Genomic DNA, 20,498 nt, shown 5'->3' with positions numbered 1-20,498 from the left:
AAGACTCTAACAAGTTACACATTTATTGGACGGATTTAAGTTATATGTAATGATAGTTTAAAGAATTTTTACACTATTAATGTAATTTATTACAGCAAGTTATTATTCTATTATCTAGGTTACTAGATCGAGCTTGCTACGAAGAGTTATATGTTGTTGTAAATCAGCTTTACATGATGGTATAAAAAATTTATACACCCGTGCACAAAACTTAAACTCTTATCGGAGATGCCTACTCATGAAAGTATGCTACTATTGTCACGACCCGAAATTTCCACCTTCGGGGCCGTGATGGCGCATAACATTTAGGCAAGCTAACATTAGAGGTTCTTTGAGCCAATTTTTAATCAATTCAATTAAGTAAAATCAATTAAGCCGAAAAGAAACTAAAACGGAATACAAATGACATAAAACTAATAATATCTAAGTACAACCTGGATCTGGAGTCATAGGTTCACGAGCTTCTAGAATCTCTACAAAATAGGGTTTGAAATAAATACAACTGTCTCGAATGAAAAGAATAGTAAATAGGAGAAATAGAAGAGGACTTCAAGGTCTGCGAACACCAGCAGATTACATCGAGTCTCCAAATGCCAGTCCGAGCTGGTATGCCTCACGGACAACTGGGACCAGTACCAAAAAATCTGCACAAGAAGTGTAGAGTGTAGTATGAGTTCAACCGACCCAATGTACTCCGCAAATGTCGAGCCTAACCTCGACGAGGTAGTGACGAGGCTATGACATGACACCCACGTAATTAAACCTGTACAGACGAAAATATACGTACAAAATAACAACAAATAAAAAATTAACAATTACAATTGGGAGGGGACATACGATAGGAGTACAAGGTACAGTAACTACAGCAGGGAATAATAACAAGAATCAGTCAATAAACCTTCAATCAACAAAAAGAACAAGCATAATAACTAAAACTGCACGACATCGCCCTTCATGCTTTTACTCTCAGCCTCACTCTGTAACAGTAATAACAGCACGGCATCACCCTTCGTGCTTTTACTCTCAATCTCACCATAAAATGATAAATACGGCATGGCATCACCCTTCGTGCTTTTACTCTCAATTTCATCACGAATCAATAGATACGGCACGACATCACTCTTCGTGCTTTAACTCTCAAATACGGCACGACATCACCCTTCGTGCTCTACACTCTCCCTTATCATGTAAATGAACATATAAAAATAGGGAGATGGAATAAGCAATATCAAGTCTTACATCAACAATAGTTCCACAATACCAATCTCAATTTCAGAAATAATACTCAATTATCACAGATAGCTCATAAGTACAGAAAGAACGATCAATTTATCAATTAACTAGTCTAAGCATGGATATTAGGATCAAAGAAAGAGATAGATTACGAGAAATAAGTTCCACCCGCATGCTTTAACCCAATAACAACGCATAAGTACTCGTCACCTCACATATACGTTGTACGCAACATTTAACAAGTAGCAAATAGGCAAACAAGTCCTAATCCCTCAAGTCAAGGTTAACCACGACACTTACCTCGCTCCAAAAGTCGACTCAAAGTTCTATCAGAACCTTTCCCCTAGAGTCCGTCTCCAAACCCCTCGTATCTAACCACAATTGATTCAATAATGTCAGATATTGCTAAAGGAATCAATTACAATACATAAATTTAGGATTTCCACACTTTTTCCCAAAAAGTTAAAAATCCACCCTGTGCCTGCTTGGTCAAAACCTGAGATTTGAACCAAAATCTATTTTCCTATTCACCCCCCGAGCTATGTAATTAGTTTCGAAATCCAACCTCAACTTGAGGTCTAAATCCCTAATTTGCAAAAACTTCCAATTCTTCCTAAATTCCTAATTTTCTACCATGGAAGAACAAAGACTAGGGCTAGAAATTAATGGGTGATGTTAGAAATGGAAGAAAATGAGTTAAAATATACAAACCTATGAATTGATGTTGAATTTTCTCTTAAAAATCGCTTCTAGGCCTAGCTCTAATGGAGAGTTTATGAAAAATGGAAGAATCCCGTTTTTTGGTCTGTTTTTAATCACTGGGCGTCAGGCTTTCTTCACTTTCGCGAAGGGCCTAACGCGATCGCGAAGCAGTGGCTTAAATAGCCTACACGTTCGCGAGATACCCTTCGCGTTCGCGAAGGCTTGCACCCACCAGCCTACGCGTTTGCTAGTCTTGTGCCGCGCGAAGGGTATTGGTCAGTTCCCCTCCCCCAGGTCCACAAAGCTACGCGTTCGCGATACACTGTCGGCATTTACGAAGGGCAGCACCCCTCCACTTCGCGTTCGCGTACAGTCCTATGCGTTCGCATAGAGTAAAATCCTTCCCTGCCCAGTTCCCCCTTCGCGATCGTGGTAGTGGCTTCGATATCGCAAAGTACATTACACCAAAAACCAGCAGAAGTGCAAAAAACCAGATTTTTCTAAGTTTAACTCATCCGTAGCCTATCCGAAACTCACCCGAGCCCCCGGGGCTCCAAAATAAATATGCACACAAGTCCAAAAATATCATATGAGCTCGCTCGCGTGATCAAAGCACCGAAATAACACCTAGAGCTACAAATCGGATACCAAATCAAATGAAATTTTCAAAAAACTTTAGAGCTTCTATTTTAACAACCGGACGTCCGAATCACGTCAAACCAACTCCGTTTCTCACCTAATTTGACAGACAAGTCATAAATATAGTAATGGACCTACGTCGGATTTCGGAACTAGAATACAGATCGCGTATCAACAAAGTCAAACATTGGTCAAATCCTTAAAGTCATTAAATCTTTAAACTTTCAATTTTGGAAAAAAAGCACCCAGCCTAGAGCTACAAATCGGACAACAAAACAAATGAAATTTTCAAAAAACTTTAGAGCTTCTATTTTAACAACTGGACGTCCGAATCACGTCAAACCAACTCCGTTTCTCACCTAATTTGACAGACAAGTCATAAATATAGTAATGGACCTACATCGGAATTCGGAACTAGAATATAGATCGCGTATCAACAAAGTCAAACATTGGTCAAATCCTTAAAGTCATTAAATCTTTAAACTTTCAATTTTGGAAAAAAAGCGATAACTCGAGCTAGGGACCTCCGAATTTGATTCCGGGCATACGCCCAGGTCCCAAATCACAATACGGACCCACCAGGACCGTCAAAACACAGATCCGGATCCGTTTGCGCAAAATGTTGACCGAGGTCAACTCAAATAGATTTTTAAGGCAAAATTTCATTTTTTAATCAATTCTTAACATAGAAACCTTCCAGAAAAACTCCCGGACTACGCACACAAATCGAGGAAGACTTAAGGAAGCTATTGGAGGCTTCGAAACATAGAATTAAGGTCTAAAACTCTAGATGACCTATCGGGTCATCACAACTATTTATTTCCATAAAAAGAAAAAATTAAGGAAAACAAAAAAGAATCTGACTTAAGACCATATTATAACAGAAGGCAGATGAGTACAAATTTAAGAAACAGAAGAGAAATAAGAACAAAGATATTCTGTACACCAGTCCTATAATCAAACTGAAAATAGATTAACTAAAGTAAATATTCTTGGCCTTCACAGGCCTAACAATAGTAACCTCAACAGATGTTCCATAGTTTTCTTGAATGTCCTGTTGAATCTGCTTGGCGGAGTTCCCTACAGATTCTGCACAACTGCTAATATTAATTAGAGCAAGTGTAGTTATATCTGCAACATCTTGAGGGATTGAATCAAAACCAAGGCAACGTTCCAGAAACAGTCGTTCAAGGCATGGAAAGTGATCGCAACTGGCTCTCCAGTAACGAATCTTCAAACGTTCAAGTAGCAACAACTTCAAGTGAGGAAAACCTTGATCAATTACTTCCCACTCGTCGCCTAAGCAGGCATCATTTTCTAGTTTAAGAACCTCGAGTTTGGGCAATTTACCAACAATGCTCAAATCCATCCATCGCAAAGAAGTCCCACTAAAAGCATTCTTAACTCTTTGTGGAAAAGCATATGGAGGAGGTAGGAACAAATGTGGCAAAGCATCATCTGTAGGAGGAAGAGGCAGAGATGGACTCTCTGTCGAAAATTTCAGCCTCCTCAGAAGGTCTTGTGAAGTAGCACCTGAAGGTGTAATCGTTTCCAGAAAGCAAGCAGCATCTACAGTTTGATAAGCAAGACAAAATTCCAATTCCTCGAGCTGATCTAAGCAGCGAAAATCATAGAGGTCTTTACAACTACTGAAGTCTTCTCCGATGCCACGTATATGCAACTTCTTTAAATTAGGAAATAGTCTAAAGAGAGATCCATTACAATACCAAGGATTCCATCCATACAGATATTGTAAATTTTGCAAAACCAAGTTTTTCTCTGTTGGCTCAACATACCATTGCCAAAATTCCGATGGTAATATCAAAGGATATATCCATCCCCTTCGCCAGGCCCCGGATAGTATAAAAGTTTCCAGATGACATAGGCTTTCGTATTTGTGGAGGAATGTCTATCAAAGTTTTCAGACGGCATAAGCTAGGAGAAAGAGTTAAAAGCTAGGTATCTCAAATGAATTAAATCAAGTATCTCATGGGGGAAATGATCATGTTTCATTAAAGCAAGATCTAGTACTCTTACTAGCTTGAAATGCGACAACTCTGGGAATCAATTCCCACTAAAACAGATAATAGAACGGACCTCAATATCAGGATACCTAGCCAATTTTTTCTCAATCATACCGATCTCATTAATTGGATACTTAGACAATGGGACACTTAGAGGAAAAATGCATGGATTGCAGACATGGAGTTTGATCATTCTTAATTTTGAGAACATTCAGAAAATTCATGTTTCGAGCTTCTCTCAAGCAGAGTTCACGGGTCACATCATGCATCCCACAACTTTCGATTTCTCCATCAAAACTCAAATTGTATTGCAAATTAAACTTCTTTTTTTTTTTTTGGCAAATTATATGTTTTTATTCATAATAAAAGCAAACCGCAAAGGAAAAGTACAAGTAAGGGGGACAAAAGCTCGAGTAGTGTCGCCTATATGCCTTGGCTATATAATTATTCCTCTGCGCCTCACATTGCCTCGATAGCAGCCTCATGTAGAGCAAATTAAACTTCTATCTGTATGTTCTTTCAGATATTTTCTGCCACTTCTTCCATACTTTTCATCTCTTCTACCTTTAGGAATCCCTCGCTTGCCCATAGTTCCATAAGTTTATCGACGAAAATCAGTTCGTCCTCTGGGAATATTGCAAAATACAGAAAACACGGTTTTAGGTGATGAGGCAAGTGATGGTAACTCAATGCAGGCACCCTCATGCACTGGACATCAATATCCGTGCTTACCACTGAAACATTCTCGGCAACACTTTGCCACTCATCCGATGCTTTACCCATTTTGGAGAGAAGTCCGGCAATCACAGTAATTGCTAGAGGTAATCCTCCACATTTTGATGCAATTTGTTTCCCCATTTTTTTTTAAATTCAGGAGAGAAATACTCTTTCTCAAACACCTTTTTGTGCAGTAAATTCCAACTTTCATCAAAATTCATGAGGCGCATATGATAAAGAGGCTTACCTGAGCTACCATATTCAGCCACCTCCACATTCCGAGTGGTCAGGAGTATTCGACCCCCATTGTTACAATCTGGGAAACATAGTTTTATATCATCCCAAGCTTCTGTAGTTCATATGTCATTAATCACTACCAAGTACCTCCTACTTTTTAAAAGCTTTTGCAATCGGTCTACTAGTTGCCCATCATCTTGCTCCTCATAACATTCTTCAGTCTTTCACCTTGTTGAAGAAAGAAGGCGTAAGAGTACATTTCTCACACAGTGCTCTTGTGAAAGAGTAGCTTTTGCACGAATGTCAAAGCGAGACATAGTGAATGGATCACAGTATATTTTGTTAGCCAAAGTTGTCTTGCCGATGCCCCCATCCCCACAATGGAGACAACTTCTAATTCCCTTGCTCCTCTAGCGATTTGATCCTGCATCATCTCGAATTCATTTTCATGGCCAACCATCATATTCTCCATCTCCAAAGCATGTTGAGATATATCGACAAGAGAGAAATTTTATATCAATGCACTCCACAAAGCATTGATTCTTTCATCTGCAGTTTCTGCGAAAAGAATCTTTCTTGGCTCCGAGTCAACCATATCTTCCGTGTTGCATGCCACCTCTATGATTTCAGCTTCCAAGCTTGTCAATTCCTCTAGGGGATCCGCTGTTATTTTCCGCGGTTTCTCCATAATAGCTCTCGAGGATTCAAGCTTCTCATAGAACAATTGCAAATTACATCCAGTAACTTGCATTGATTGGTCTATGGTGCTCATAAGGCAAGTAATTGCAGCATAAGCCATGCCCCTCTTTATCTCTCTCTCGTAAGTGCGAAATGCAAGTTGATCCTCTATCATCTCGAGTTCATTTTCAAGTCTAACCATCTTATTCTCAGGCTCTAAAGCACTATCAGATATAGAGGCAAGTGTCAAATTTTGTGTTTTCATATCTTCATTGTTCAGCATTCCTATCCACTGCTTTATGGTGGAATCAACGCGTCCTACTGCTCGTTATATCTTGAAACGAAGTTTCCAAATTGCTATTCTTCGTGAAATTGGAGTTTTTGCAAGGAGAACCTTTCTTGATTCCGAGCCAACTATATCTCCTGCCCTGTATGCTAGCGCTGCGGTTTTAGCTTCCAAACTTGTCAATACCTCAAGATCATCGCCTATTACTTCCAATGATTTCTCCAGAATAGATCTCAACGATTCAAGCTTTTCATAGTACATTTGCAGGTTAAGTCCAGTAGATTCCATTGATTTCTGTATGGTGCTCATTACAGAAGTAATAATAAATGTTACAAAATAATAAATGGTGGGCTCTTTTATAAAATACAAAAGTTTGGGGCAATTTTTAAAACTTTTTAAAAAAGTAATAGTAATATTTTGGGCCAAAATCATCTCTTGAGCTGGTTTTGGAATTTGGGAATTTGCTAAAATATGGATAAAATTTGTGAACAAACATGTATTTGCCAAAAAAGATTTAGGAAATTTTTTGGAAAATCTATGACCGGATCCTTATTTTACTACTTACTAATCTGAATGCTCGGAAAAAATAGGATATTTAAATTAAAAAGTTTTCAAATAAAGAAATATTATTTTTTTGAGAAAGATTAAAATAAAGTAAGTGTGCCAATATAAAATGGGATCAAGAAATACTATATTTCAGTGAGTTAACTGTTGCGTTTAGAAAGAAAGGAAAAACAAAAAGACTGTTGCGGTTAGTTTTAGGTTTAGTGTTGAAGCAGATTCAGAATTTAAATTTTATGGGTTTAATATTTACGGTTTTTATCATTAAATCCATTATATTTTTAAAGTTATGGGTTCTATTTACTACTTCCAATTTTAATGAATTTTTACACATAAATTTATGCTCCGTCTCGAAAGTTATGGGTTCAATTAGGAGCGAAGCTACATATCTTAAAGGGTGGTCAACCGATCACATTTCCTCGGAAAATTACACTCCGTATATAGGTAAATTATTAGATTTTAGAGGTATATAACATATATTGAACACTCTTCGTCACAGAATTTTTTTCACTTCTTTCAAGTTTGAACACCCTGAGAAAATTTCTGGCTTCGCCATTGGGTTCAATTGAACCCGTAGCTACAATGTTGCATATGCCACTGGGTTTAGATCTAATTTTCCAAGCCACGTTAGATATTGCTCCTTCCTTTCAATTTATTTGATACTATTTTCTTATTAGCCCGTTTAAAAAAGAATTTTCTATATTTTTTTTATTAAGAAGCATTTATAACCACAAATGCTATGATTTATTTAATACGACATATCTCAAAAGTCTTTATTTCTTTATTAAAATTTATGTCAAGTCAAACTATGACAAATAAATTGAAATGGGGGGGGGGGGGGGGGGAGTAGTACTAGTATATATAATTTTTCTTGTACATGCCTTTTTTACTTGGGGAAAAGTAAGAATTCGAGCGACAGGCTCCGAACCGCCTAAAATTTGTGGGCCCATCAGAAACGACCTAATGAATAATAGTGATTGTTTTACCATTAATGTTCCTCGTTTTTTATGTTTTAGGGCCATAAAACAAACATTCAAGTCGATTTCCAATATTTTGTGTGCTGATATCCACGTCATCTTCATAAATTCGGGCGACGGGCTTCGAAACGCCTAAAACTTTTTTGGGCCCATCATAAACGACCTAGTGAATAATAGCCATTGCTTCTCCATGGCCGTTCCTCGTTTTTCAGCGTTTTAGGGCCATAAAGCAATAATACAGGATGATTTTTAATTTTTCGTGCGCTAATATCATGCCATCTTCATGAATTCGTTTGACGGGCTCCGAATCGCCTAAAATTTTGTGGCCCATCAAAGACGACCTAATAAATAATTGTCATTGCTTCGCCATGATCGTTCCTCGTTTTCTAGCGTTTTAGGATCATAAAAGAGGAATTCAAGACAATTTTCAATTTTTCTTGTGCTAATCTCCACCCATCTTCATGAATTAGGGCGACGGACTCGAAATCGCATAAAATTTTGTGGACCATCAGAAACGACATAATGAACAATAGTCGTTGCTTTGCCATGGCCGTTCTTTATTTTTAGCATTTTTGGGCCATAAAACAAGAGATTAGCACGATTTCAAATTTTCATGTGCCAATGTCCACGCTATCTTTATGAATTCGTGCAACGGATTTCGAATCAGGGGCGGCTCGACATAATATGGGGCCTAAGGCGAAAATAAAAAGTGAGGCCTTAAATTCTTTTTAACCATTGTTTTTTATCTTAGGGGGTCGTTTGGTTAGAAAGAAGTTATCCCAGGATTAATTATCCCGAGATTAGTTATTCTATGATTAGTTATTCCATCTTTCCACGGGGATTAAAAAATACTACAATCCCGAGATAACTAATTCCGAGATTAATTATACCGCAATTTTATCCCAACCAAACATATGATAAACTCTTCTTAAATTTAATCCCGAAATTAATTATCCCTATTCCTCCTACCAAACGAGCCCTTATAATTTATCGAAATCTAAAGAAGTTATAATCAGTTTTAATTATCATGTTGAAATTTATTGATTTAGTTTTGAATTTTTTTTTCAGCCGAGTCAACTGATATAGAAATTATTAACAGTAATTGAATTAACACCTTTTACCTGATTGAGTTTGCGAATTAGAGTATTCTTCTACATATATAGTTTCTCTTAGCACTTTTAATTCTAAATATAAGTTGAAACAAATAATATTTTAGTTATAACTACTATGTTTCAAGAGTCATTCAATGTTAAGGACGAATTTTAATAGTTACTTATCAAAGTACTTTGAAAAATGTCTACAAAGTCACTCAAAGAATTAAGAAATATTGTTCTAAACTAACATTATAAGAAGATCGATTTAAGTTGGGACGAATTAAAGAAAGAAAACAACTAGTAACTACTTTTAGCTATACCTATTTTAACCAAAATAATTCAAAAATTCTATCAATAGTGCATAATTATTAAATATTATTATATATATTATTTATAGATTTTGGGGACCTAAGTATTTTGGGGGCCTAAGGCCTTTGCCTTAGAGGCCTTAGGCTCCAGCCGGCTCTGTTTCAGATCGCCTAAAGTTTTGTGGGACCATAAAAAACGATCTAATATACAATAGTCATTACTTCGTCGTGATTGTTCCTTGTTATTTGGCATTTTAGGGCCATAAATCAAGAATTGAAGAGGATTTTTATATTTTCATGTGTTGTTCATGTCATCTTCATGAATTCGGGCGACAGGCTCCGAATCGCATAAAATGTTATGGACCCATCAGAAACGACATAATAAACAATAGTCATTGTTTCGCCATAACCATTCCTTAATTTTTTGCACTTTAGGACCATAAAATAAGAATTCAGGATGCTTTTCAATTTATCGTGTGCTAATATCTACGCCAATTTTAAAAATTCGGGCGACAGTCTCCGAGTCACATAAAATTCTGTGGGCCCATAAAAAAAATACATAATGAACAATAGTCATTGCTTTTCTATGACCGTTTTAGGGCCATAAAATAGGAACACTGGATCATACTCAATTTTTCGCACGAACTCATGCAGATGGTATGGACTATAGCAAATGAAAAATCGAAAATCTTCTTGAATTCTTATTTTATGGTCTTAAAACACCAAAAAATGAAGAACGATCATGGAGAAGCGATGACTATTGTTTATAAGGTCATTTCTGATGGGCACGCAAAATTTTAGGTGAGTTGGAGCCGGTTCCCCGAGTTCATGCAGATAGTGTGGACTATAGCACACAAAAATTCGGAAATCGTGTTGAATTCCTGTTTTATAGTCCTAAAATGTCAAAAAATGAGGAATTGTCATGGCGAAGCGATGCTTATTGTTCATTAGGTCATTTCTGACGGGTCCGTAAAATTATAGGCGGTTCGGAACCGGTCGTCTGCTTTCATACAGATGGCGTGGACCATAGCACAAGAAAAATTAGAAATCGTCCTGAATTCCTATTTTATGGCCGTAAAATGCCAAAATAAGGAACAATCATGGTAAAGCAATGAGTATTGTTCATTAGGTCGTTTTTTATGGATCTACGAAATTTCAGGCGAATAAAAGTCTGTCAAAAAAAATCTAAATTAGTATGTATTAATACACACGAAAAAATGAATATAATCATTAATTCGTATTGCATAACCTCGAAACACTCGAAAATGAACTCAAAAGTCAATGAGTATTGGTCACTAGTAGTATACTCGCTTTATAACCTCGAAACACTAGAAAATGAACTCAAAAGTCAATGAGTATTGGTCACTAGTAGTATACTCGCTTTTAAACCTGTCTTTTTTTTTTCTTAAACAAATTTTATGTCCTTTTTCCGTGCCACCATCACATCCCGACTACTAGGGGTGTTCATAAAAATCCAAAAAATCGAATCAAACCGAAAACCGAACCAAATCGAGCAAAAACATGAATGCTTTTTTTATTTGATTTGGTTTTGATTTTAAATTTTAAAAGCCAAAAGAATTTAGTTTGGTTTTGGTTTCAATAAAAAAATAACCAAAATTTGAACCAATCCGACTATAGAAGTGGCTATTTAAAATTTATTGTTACACACACACACACACAAACATACATACATATATATATATATATATATATATATCTTTTGTACAAAGTTTTTAAATTTTCTGGTACATGTTAATTGTTTGTACTTTTGGTCTAATTCTTTGCTATTATAATAATCTAGTTCTTTGCCTTTACATTCCTGTTCGTTGTTCGTTGGATTTATCATTATACACATTAACCTATCACTAGTTAGTTGGATCTCCTTAATAAGTACATACTAAGGGAAACGTTTATATGTGACCTGACGTGCTTGATATATTTCCCCAATCTTGAAATGCTCAAATTGAATATCCATGGTTTTTTTAGGTCAGGAGTGATCCATTTATTATGATCACTCATTTTGACAGTGAAAAGTTTGGTTACGAAAAGGATCGAAATAATCAGGTGTCATGCGGAAACTAGTTAAGCAAATCCTGAACGACGATAAATCAGACAACAAAAGAGAAATATACCAAAAGAGACACAAATATTTAACGTGGTTCGATTCCTTCTAAAAGAAGAAAAACCTAATCATGATAAATATGTTGCCCTGTCTTTCAAGAGATAGGAAAATCAAATATGGTAAGAAAACCAGGACAAAGGTGTAATTCTTATATCTCTCTTTAGACTGCTTTGCAATCTAAAAAAGTTGCAAGTATGTGGTAATGAAGTAAGGGGTATCCTTCATTATTTTTGCTACTTAAATCAGTTCGAGATATTGAAATTTTGGATTAAAAAGTTCCTTATATAACAGGAGACCGTACTCAAGCCTAAAGAGGAAGAGGAAGACGACGAAGAAGAGCAAGAGGAAGACGGTGTTTTTAAAGAATACTACCTCTACGATTTCAGCTTCCAAGCTTGTTAGTGCTTCAACATCGTCTGTTGTATTATAGGGTTTCTCCATAATAGATCTCAAGGATTCAAGCTTTTCATAGAACGATTGCAGGTTAAGTCCAGTAAGTTGCATTGATTGTCGTATGGTGCTCATAAGGGAAGTAATAGCAGCATAAGCCATAAGTCCCTAAGTATGTGTGATAAAACTAGGAATGTTTCTGCACAGAGAAGAGTTCCATATCTTCTTTTCCCTTGAGACAAGTTGCCGACACGGCAAACAAAAAATGATAAACAAACAAAATTAAAGCCATCTTCTTTGACTGCTTCTCAAAGTGAGCAGTTGATTTCTGTACCTGTACACATTATTGGAGTAAAATTGGGGGCGGGACAGAGCTAGGATTTGAACCTTACTAGTTCGGGATTATATAATCCTTTTAAATTATTGAGTTCTAAATTAATAATTTGTACATATTCATTGAATTTCTTCGTACAGATACAGGATTCGACAAAAGCAATGGGTTCAGCCGAACCCGCAATCTGTAGCTCCTCCATGGGGCGAAGACTTCCATTCTGCCAAAAGTTACAATATTTATTATCCTATTTTTTGCTCAGCTCCTGCGCTGGCCAAGAAATCAGCACAAAAGCTTGAGGTGAATATATCTAGTATTCTTGTATTATCCTTATTTTGTACGCGGAATTATGGTAGTAATAAAGCATTGACATGGCGCGTGATTTTTTCACCAAGCAATTAAGTCGACTGATCTGACAAAACCTCATTTATTTTTATTATAATTAAAATATTTAAATCGATATACACATATAAATATTAAGATGTGTATTAAAATCTGAATACTAAATAATTATGCATTTATATGAAACCTGTCTTTATTTAAAAATTAAATATAAAATTCACCTAAAATACTTTTCAATCTAATATTATCAATTAAATATTTTTAAAAACAATATGGTAGTTGGTGGTGGTGGTTGGTGTCGACTGGGGTGGTGGTTGCTGTTGGTTGTGGATAGCTGCTAGTAGTGACGGTGGCTAGTAATAACGATTAATAATGGTGGTTGATGATCATAGGTGGTGACAACTAATAATTGTAGTGGATGATAGTAATAGCTAATGATGGTGGTGCCTGATAGCTATAGTTGGCGATATATAATGATGGCTGATGTGGTGACTTTCGTTGTGACTGTACAGTGTGATAACTGGTGGTTGGTGACGATGAATTGTAACATGTGGCTAGTGGTGGTGATTGTTGATTGCGGTAATTCAGCAGTAGTGGTTGTGATTGAGGATGCTTACTTATATCAATCAGCTCGAGTGTTGTTAAATTATCTATGAAATCTTGTGGGATAGAATTTATGTACCAAAAACCATCAATTAGTGCACATGAATTCCACCTAGATAGACACTGCAGATTTCTCACTGCAAATGATTCTAGTTTAAGAACGAAGATCGAGCGATAAGATTTCATTAGGCGAATGCATCTAAATTACAAAAGAATATTTTGCCTAGAAATAAAATCTCCCTAGATCTTAATGTGATGCAGATTGAAAATATCAAATATGCAGTTGCAGGTGAGTGGTGACTTTATATCTTGCAATATCTAAGTATCCCTTAACGTAACATTAGGGGTTTAACTCTGGAATTTTGTCCAAATAAATGCACTTTTAGCATTTTAATAGTAAAAGAGTATTTGTTGATGCTGTGTTATAGTGCATGGTGTTCATTTACGCGTAATGCAGAATGTTAAATGTGAAATACCCAGAATTTCAGGAGAAAAACAAATGAAAGGAATTGAAATTGTATAGTTCATGTTGTTACTTATATCATAAGTTGGACACACGAATATAAGTAATAATACTAATAGGGCAAAAGAGCAGCTCGGTGCACAAAGCATATAGCATTCACAAATATATGTAATAATAGTTATTAAAGTAAATCAAGTAAAAAGACAGACTTAAACTGAAAGTACTAACTGACACGAACCTCAACAGAACTTCCATATGTGTCTTCAATTTCCTGCTGAATCTTCTTAGCAGAGTTCCCAACAGAATTTGCACTGTCGCTAATATCAATTAGCTTAAGTGTGGTTATTTCTGCAAAATCTAGGGGGATCGAATACATGCTCCAACAGCGGTTAACCACTAGTCGTTCAAGGCGTGGAAAGTGATCACTACTAGCTCTCCAGTGATGTAAGTACAAATGCTTCAGTCGCAATAACTTCAAGTTTGGAAACCCTTCGTCGCTTACTTCCCATTCCGTACCAATGCAGGCATCATATCCTAGTTTGAGGGCCTCGAGTTTGGGCAACTTACCAAGAATCCCCAAATCCTCCCAACGCAAACGAGTACAGATAAAAGCTAACTTCTAATGTTCTTAGGAAAAGTACTTAGAGGAGGAAGAACTAAAGATGTAGGATACAATGGCCTTCCATTAGTAACCATCTTTCTAATCTTAAATTTTAATTCCTTAAGCTGATCCAAGTAGCAAAAATCATGAAAGCCGTTGTCGTTGTTACTTCTTATGTAGTCTTCTTGGACACCGCATATCTGCAACTTCTTTACGTTGGGAAGTCGTCTAAAGACTGATAAAGTACAAGATAAAGGATTCCACCCGGACAAACACTGCAAATTTCTCAGAATCCAACTTTCTCTAGATTCATGTTGATTCCACATAGACAAATACTGCAAATTTCTCAGAATCCAACTCTCCTCTCTAGACTCATGTTGATTCAAGTAATTCCAGTCTAAAGAGAGGTGTCTCAATTGCGACATCTTGAAAATCTCCAAAGGTAATATGATAGGCCGAGAATACTTCCACGCAAGAGATGTTGGAGACTTAAGTACTAAAGTTTGCAAATACTGAAGGCTAGCTATTGATGGAGGTATGTAAATACCTCGATCATTAGTGTACGAGTAAACACTCAAAGCTAGGTATCGCAAGTGAAATAGTTTAACTATACAACTAGGAAAAGCATGCAACGTCTGTGAAGCAAGATCTAGTACTCTTACTACCTTGAAACGCTTCAACTCTTGCATGATTTTTGAGCTTGAGGGATCTTCAATAAAAAGGAAAACAGAACATGACTCATTATTACGAAACATAGACAACTGATTGACAACAGATTTCGATTGCACAGATTGGATACTCATCCGAACTCGCTTTGTGGAAAAATGCCTGGATTTTTCACATGGAATTCGATTATCCATAATAACATTCACAAAATTTATGTTTCGAGCTTCTCTCAAGCAGAGTTCACGGATCACATCATGCATTCCGCAAGTTTTTATTTTTCCATCAAAACTACTCACATTGTGGATGAAAATTAAGCTTCTATCCACAAGATCTTTTATACATTTTTTAGCCACTTCTTCCATGCTTTTCATTTCGTCTATCTTCAGAAAACCCTCTGCTGCCCATAATTTCACAAGTTTATTCACAAAAATCAATTTATCCTCCGGGAAGATTGCAAAATACAGAAAGCATCGCTTTAGGTGATGTGGCAAGTGATGGTAACTCAAAGCCAACACTCTCATACATTGGACTTTAAGATCTGTGCTTACCACTGAACTTACATTCTCGGCAACACGTTTCCATTTATCCAATGCATTACCAATTTTGGAAAGCAGTCCAGCAACAACAACAACCGCTAGAGGTAATCCTCCGCAATTCTGTGCAATTTGTTTCCCAAGTTGTTCAAATTCAGGGGGAAAATAGTGTTTTACAAAGACCTTTTCGCACAATAAACCCCAACTTTAACTACAAGAAAAAGCCTTATTAGGGACGAGCATTTAGCGACAAGTTTTAAATATGGTCCTTAAAAGTGTACTTATAAAGATGAGAATTTTTTTTTGTCTTTAAAAGGCAAATTTATTTTCTAAATACACGACCAGACTTATTCTGGCCTATACAAAAGTTAATATCTGGTCTCTAATAATTGATTTCAGCGGGATATAGCGCGTGAAACTGACGAAAAAAAAGTAAAAAAAAAAAACGCTCCAAAATTTCAGGGTAATCCCTCCAAATTCACTTTCACGCTTATTCCCTCCGAAATAGTTTCACAAAATCCCTAAACTTCTATCCCTAAGAGGCAAAACTAAAAAGTAGGGTTCCGACAATATTTGCTTAATTTATATTACGGAGGCTCGCTGCTAATCTTCATCAGAATTTCTAAGAGGCTCACTACTAATCTTCATCAAAATTCAGAAGTTGCGGAGAACTCAGAAGCTAGGTTGGTGCGAAAATTCATCTCTCTTAGATTATCCGTCTAATCAATAGTAAATTCAATTTCTTTTTCTTTAATCAGTTATGTTTCTTCTTTCTTCTTCGTGCTTGTTTTTCCCAATTGAATCATAAATTGAAAAAAGGGTTCTACAATTTTTTGTTTCTTTAGTTATTTTCTGCAACATCCGCGCGACTGACGGTGGACGGCAGCAAGCGGTGAACGACAAGGCAACAGGCGGCGTACGACAGATTTGTGACGGGCCCATCTTCTAGGTTAGTTTCTATCTCTGTTTCTCCTTTTCTCATTACCTCTTTGTGATTTATGAGTAAGTTCTGATTGACACTTAATTTGGCCATGGATGGCCATTAAAGGTTTAGCCACGAATTTTTACTTTTTTTACCTTTGCACGATGGAATCAAGGTTCAGCAATGGATGTAATATTCAAGACTACTGGATTTGGCGTTACTCTGTTAGCCTTTGGGTTATTGAGTTCCTGATTTTCCCTTTAAATAGAGTAAAAAAAGAAAAGAAAGCAATTTTATTGACCGTTAAGTATATCTAGTATATAAGCAAGAGGATACAATAATCTAGGAATCATCACTGCAAATTGCATTTCTCAATAAATATTTTTCCGATGTTTACTGAGACCTTAAGATTTTAGAGCATTTTATTCCACCCTTCCTACAATATTTGCTTAATTTATGTTGTTATTTTCATTTATGCGTTGATAAAGTTAAATTTTCGAAGTAAAGGGGTAGACCTAAAATCACATAAAATCGTGAAAGATTTAGCTAAGAATTTAACATGTAGTGTATTCTTTGTGCTTTTTTATACTGGAATTTGGTATCTTTGATAGAAATTAGAGCTTTTTATGCCCCCTTTTGGACAATTTTTTATTGGTGGAGTGATAGAGTGAATTTGGAATATAGTGATAGATCTAAAAAAGGGCAGCCGGGTGCACTAAGTCCGATGATCTAAAAAAAGGGAAGCCCAGACCACAAAGGTCTATAGTACGCGGTCTTTCCCTGTATTTCTTAAAGGAATAGATGTAAAATCACATGAAATTGTCAAAAGTACCTTCTTTAACATGTATTGTATTCTATGTGCTTGTTTGTACTGGAGCTTGAACTTTGGTTAGGTTTTAGAGCATTTTATTACACCATTTTGGATATCAGCAGAGTAGGTAAAAAGAACGTGCTACGCCCGGCCCCCTTGAACTAGTAAGTCCATTATTTGTGGTACCCCTAAGAGACCTTTTTCCTTTCCTTGTAACGCGGACACAGGTGGTGCATGGCTGTCGTCAGCTCGTGCCGTAAGGTGTTGGGTTAAGTCCATAGATTTTAGATTTTTTTGTAAATGATTTTTGTCTTCTTTTTCTTCTTAATTTTTTTCCAGTTTATTTAGTGTCATCAATAACAAAGAATTAGATCTAAAATTAGCATTTATTTTGTTTCTATTTTTTTCTTCAAATTATTTATCTTCTCTTTCTCAAACATTAGTCGTTGATATGGTAGGGTAGAGAAGAACGTGTTTGGTAACGCTGATAATTTAGAATTAGATTTTGTATTACTTAGGGATCTATAAAGTTGTAGTACTTTTATACCATGTCAAAAAGCATTTCAATGAGTTAAATTGAATAACTTTCATTAAACTTTTTGGTATAAGTATAATTTTAATCTGTTATATTGGTATAAAGTATTCGTATTACTAGTAATAATTTTTACTTATATAAACAATAAAAAGGAATGCAAAATTCTGAAATATATGAAAGGAACTCTTCACTTTCAAGTATTTGGCGTTTAATTGGACCATCATTGGTTTATAATCTAGGAAAAGGAATGCAGATTCCAAATTGAGCATATGTTGTACATAATTGATATTCTTCTTGGGATGGGGTCCTTAGTAGTTCATTGTTGACATACCCTAATATCTCAGGGTCCCAGGGACTCAATTTGATGAGTCTGACAAGTGTAATAACAAGTAATGTGCATCTTAATACTTTCTTTCATAAGTAATGTTAATCTTAATGCTTTTGTGATCTTAATTTTTTTTAATATTATTTTATATTTACTATCCAAGGTTATGGCACCAAGTAAGCAATGGATGCAACTTGTTGATAACCGACTTGACGAAACCTACTTAATCGGGGTGCAAAAGCTTTTGGATTATGCCTTTAGAAGAACAGGAGAATTGTATGAAATACGATGTCCGTGTGTCAAATGTTGTAACACAACATTAGGAACGTGTGAGACAGTCGAGAGACATTTGAAAGTATATGGAATAATTAAAAATTATACTTTCTGGTATCATCATGGAGAAGTTTTGGGTGAGCCACAAACGGAATTCGAAGTTGAAAATGATAATGAAGTAGATGATCATGAGGATAAGGATGAAATACATGAAATGCTGAGCGATTTATATCCTAATCATGATGGAGGCACTGCTGATGTTGGTTACAATGATTTACTTGAAGAAGAACCAAATGTTGAAGCCAAAAGTTTAACGGTCTATTAAAAGATTTCGAGAAGCCACTATACCAAAGTTCAAAAATTTCAAAGCTTTCCACTTGGATTAAACTGCTTCACATAAAAGTATGGGTCGTTGGAGCAATGAGTCATTTACGATGTTATTAAAACTGTTGAAGGATGAGCTGTTGCCTGATGGAGCGAATTTGCCAAATTCATATTATGAGGCAAAGAAGGTAATTCGGGACCTTGGGCTTTCCTACCAAAAAATTGATGCTTGTATAAATGATTGCATGTTATATTGGAAGGAAGATAACTTACTTGATTCCTGTAAAGTGTGTGGTGCATCCAGATGGAAAACAGATAAACATAGCGGGGAAACAAAGAATAAGAATGGCAAAAAAATAGCATCAAAGATTTTACACTATTTTCCATTGAAGCCTAGGCTTCAAAGGTTGTTTATGTCTACAAAGACATCTTCTTTAATGACATGGCATCGTGATAAAAGAGTTGACGATGGAACAATGAGACACCCAGCTGATTCAATGGCATGGAAATCATTTGATGAACTTCATCCCTCATTTGCGGCTGAGCCTCGTAATGTTCGACTTGGACTTGCTAGTGATGGATTCCAGCCATTTTGGAATTCGAAAACCTCATATAGTATTTGGCCTGTGGTATTTATTCCTTATAATTTACCACCTTGGATGTGTATGAAATAGGAAAATTTCATTATGTCTATGCTTATTCCTGATCCAGATAGTCCAGGAGATGCGATTGACATATATCTTCAACCGTTGATAGAGGAGTTGAATGAGTTATGGGAAATTGGTGTTGAGACCTTTGATGCATCAACCAGACAGAATTTTAAGTTACATGCTTCTTTGTTATGGACTATAAATGACTTTCCAGCATATGGAAATTTATCTAGATGGAGTACAAAAGGTAAATTGGCATGCCCATGTTGCAATAAAGACACTTCCTCAATCAGATTGAAGAATAGTAAGAAACAATGTTTTATGGGTCATCGGCGTTACCTTCCTCTTAATCACAAATGGAGGAATGATAAGGAGTCATTTGATGGCACAAAAGAGAAAAGGCTCCCACCAAAAATGTGTTCTGGTATTGAGATACTTAATCAAGTGCAAGATCTTAAAGGGTTACAGTTAACAAAGGATCCAAAGAGAAGGATCAAGATATCACATGATGTTCGAAAAGATAACTGGAATAAGAGGAGTATCTTTTTTGAACTTCCATACTGGAAATCTCTCTTGTTGCGACATAATTTGGATGTTATGCATATTGAAAAAAATATATGTGATAATATTTTGGGGACGATCATGAATGCCAAAGGAAAGACCAAGAACACCATTAATACTCGACTAGATTTGCAAGAAATGAACATTAGGCCGGAATTGCACCCAATCAGAAAAGGAGAAAAAAATATGAAGTTCCAACTGCATGTTACACATTATCTCCCCAAGAAAAGCACAACATATGCCTTTTCTTAAAGAATTTAAAGGTGCCAGATGGATTTTCATCTAATATTTCTCAAAATGTTAACTTGAAAGAGCACAAGATTTCTGGCTTAAAGAGTCATGATTGCCATGTTCTTATACAACATTTACTCCCTCTTGCTCTACGTGGTATGCTATCCAAAACAGTGTGTGAACCCCTTATCGAGTTGTCTTTATTTTTTAATGTGCTCGGAGTAAAGGCATTAAGGACTAGTGACTTGGATCAAAAGAGCTTTCCACGATGAACATTTACCCCCTGACAAGTTGAGTAGAGTTTGCAACTCGTATTCTGTCTGTTTTGAGAGTATAATTAGCAGCTGTTTTAGGAAACC

At 36.1% G+C, this 20,498-nt stretch overlaps 2 pseudogenes; both read right to left on the bottom strand.

Annotated features, from left to right (window-relative positions):
* Positions 3,548–6,366, bottom strand: LOC109227579 (annotated as a pseudogene).
* Positions 12,156–19,020, bottom strand: LOC109227577 (annotated as a pseudogene).

Source organism: Nicotiana attenuata, chromosome 6, assembly GCF_001879085.1.
Source record: "Nicotiana attenuata strain UT chromosome 6, NIATTr2, whole genome shotgun sequence".
Lineage (NCBI taxonomy): Eukaryota > Viridiplantae > Streptophyta > Magnoliopsida > Solanales > Solanaceae > Nicotiana > Nicotiana attenuata.
This window is presented reverse-complemented; position numbering and strand designations above follow the sequence as displayed.